This window comes from Populus euphratica, unplaced genomic scaffold (genome assembly GCF_000495115.2).
Source record: "Populus euphratica unplaced genomic scaffold, PopEup_1.0 scaffold749.1, whole genome shotgun sequence".
Taxonomy (NCBI): Eukaryota; Viridiplantae; Streptophyta; class Magnoliopsida; order Malpighiales; family Salicaceae; genus Populus; species Populus euphratica.
Window position 1 is genome coordinate 57,660 of NW_011500621.1, and position 3,056 is coordinate 60,715.

Sequence of the window (3,056 nt, forward strand, 5' to 3'; positions counted from 1 at the left end):
AAGAGCATGATCTTGATCTGGAAACCAAGATGCCTAAATGCATGGCAAATGCCTCCTTTTATAGGCCAAAATTAGGAATTATTGATTTATTGACTAATTGTTGAGTGGGTGGCCAACTCTTAATTTGGTGACAATCTTTATCTTCTTGTCTGAATCAAACGTCATTGCTAACATCAGAATTCGAACAAACTTAAATTATGAAAGTTTTAGGAAATTATCTCAGCTTTAGGAGAAAAAAAAATTTAAGGTCATTTGGAATTTTAAAACTCAAGATATGTGTTGAACACTGAATAGTATGTAGGTTGTAGGATAGATTTGAATTTCTATGTTGTTGCTAAGATTTGAACTTTCAAAAAGCAGAATTGAGTCTTGCCTTCAGTATAAAAGTTTTAAGCCTATCTTTTAGCATTCCATCTATAAAAATCAGACCTAAATCCAAGTTTTGCAGCTTCAATTATGATCCAATTATCGAATAGTGCTCCAGTTTTGACTAAACCAACATCTCTTTTCTAAGCTTCATCCTCTCTTTGTCCTTTCAATTTCAGCACTTCAACTCATCAATTAATCCTTTTATTTATGTGATAGGCCTGCATTTAGGATGAACATTTACTATAAATTAAAGGTATCTTATGGTATCATATTTGTTATTATAAAAAATGCTTTAGTTAAGAAGTTATTGATACTTCAAGTGCAAAATAATTGATAAAAATGTATTTTTAAGTACTAATCACAAGCTGCCTGTTTTCTGCAAATATATATAAAGCTGCATATATAACCTATTTTGTACTAAGATAAACCATACAATCAATCCACCTAAATCAAATTATTTCATGCATTATTCATTGTTATTGCTTTCATGTATTCGTGGATTAACATATTCATTGTTATTGCTAGAACATGGAGTAGGGGGGATGGAAATTACAATACCCATTACATCTAAATCTAAAAATAAGCAAACCACTTAAAATTACAGCAAGAAAAGAAGATAATTGTTTAGCTTTTTAAGCTTCTAAACCTAACAGAATAGATTCAAAATTGATTAACTAAGACAAATGTTCAACACTAGTATCAACAACCCATTATTACAAAATCAAAGGCAAAGAAACCCTTTTAAAATGACAGCAAAAAGGTAGATTCTTGAGGTTTGTTTTAGCAAAATAAGAAGAAAATTTTCTAGCTTTCTTAGCTTCGGAATCCAACAAAAGTAATTATAGAATTTCTTAAACAAAACAACTAACAGCAAAAGAGATATGATAGAAAGCTCTGAGGAGAAAGAATGAGGATAGATTAAGAGATTTACTTGTTTGGCTTGCTGGTAGCGACTATGATATGTAAAAAGAAAAGAGGTAACTTTATGGCTTTGAAGCAAAATATATGTATACAAAGGTTTGATGTGCCAATGTGATGTGTGTCATACAATTTAATGTTGAGTGTGAGAGAGGGACGTGGCTGACTAGCTAGTTTGAAGATGAAGATGGTGTGAGAGAGAGATGTGGCTGGTTATGGATGAAAATGGATTAACTTGATTGTGAGGGTTAAGGGAACGACTTAGGAGCAACGAGAAGGATAGTTGGAGTCTAGATGTTATGGTTAAGAAAAATAACGCATTTTTTATATATATTTATAGCACCCCCTTAAACCAAACTGGTTTGGTTCGGTTGGGGTTTTTTCGATTTCAAGTTTTTAAAACGGAAACCAAACTGAACCGAAAATTTTTTCAAAAATTTTTATTGGTTTTTTTTATAGTTGGATTTTTTTGGTTATTTTTTTCTCAGTTTTCTCAGTTTATCGATTTCTTGGTTTTTTTGCTCACCCCTAGTCCTAAGGTTTGTGGTGAGACTCGAATTGATGATCTCTAGAAAGCAAACCTTAAGCCTAATCAATTGAGCTATATCTTTTATATTTTTTGTTTTGTTATTTGTGTGTTTAAAGTCCATGTGTATTAATATTTTTATTATTATTTTGTGAAACCCTTTTTTGCTTGTTATTGATATTCTCATAAAAAATGAACAAAATAGAAAAAATGTAAAAAAAAAAATAACAAAATGATTCATTTATCATTCCACAATATTTCCCAAAGATACTATTTAATAATTTGGATAGGTCAACATAATTTCATTAAAACCCATGGAATAAAAATGGCGGCCTTTAGATTCATTAAAATTAACCAGATTAGTAGGCTAAAACACAGTTTAAATTCTTTTTTACCATTTTTATGGTCCAACGTCTATTTTTTTTTTTAAAAAACAACTTAATTGATACATCTTCTTTTTATAAGGGATCAATGTCAAAATCATGCAAAAGGTGAATCTTTTTTTTAAGAGATAGACGATGATTTTTTTTTTGGTAAATAACTAAAATAACAAGTCTTTTTATAAAACAAAACACTGGATCAATGTGAAGATTTTTAATTTTGAGAACAACAAAATCAACAAGTCTTTTATTTTTAAGGATTAACATTAAATTTTGGTCAAAATGATTGAAAATTAAATAAATAAACTAAAAATATGAGAATAATCAATGGCAATAAAAAATGATCAATTTAGAAGAAATACATATAAATGTAATTTTTTATAATAAAGGATATTGTAAGGATGATTTCGTTCCCTCCTTAGACATACTTAATCACTTACCTAAATCTTTAACATTATTGCATATTTTAGTATCCTTATTTTCTTTTCATTACTAGGTGGCGACTCCCAATTATCCAAGTAATATATATTTAGTTTTCGTCGTGACATCCACCAAGGTGTGACTTCTAGTCCTGGATTTTTAATATAAAAGAATATTTTCTACCTTGTTTAACCTAAAAACACCTAAAAATCACCATTTCAACATTAATAAACCAAGTTTTTAACCCAAAACATCTTTAAATTTGTTCGAAAATACAAAATTAAACTAAAATTGTTCTTCAACTTTAGTCTATGTTTTCTAGTGATATAGAAGGTGGAGAAATACCTCAATAGAATGTCTCTAGTCAAATGGAACTCGTTGACATAAAAATAGAGATTTTTTTTATTGGTGGAATGTGGAAAATGATTAGTACTTAAAAGTAT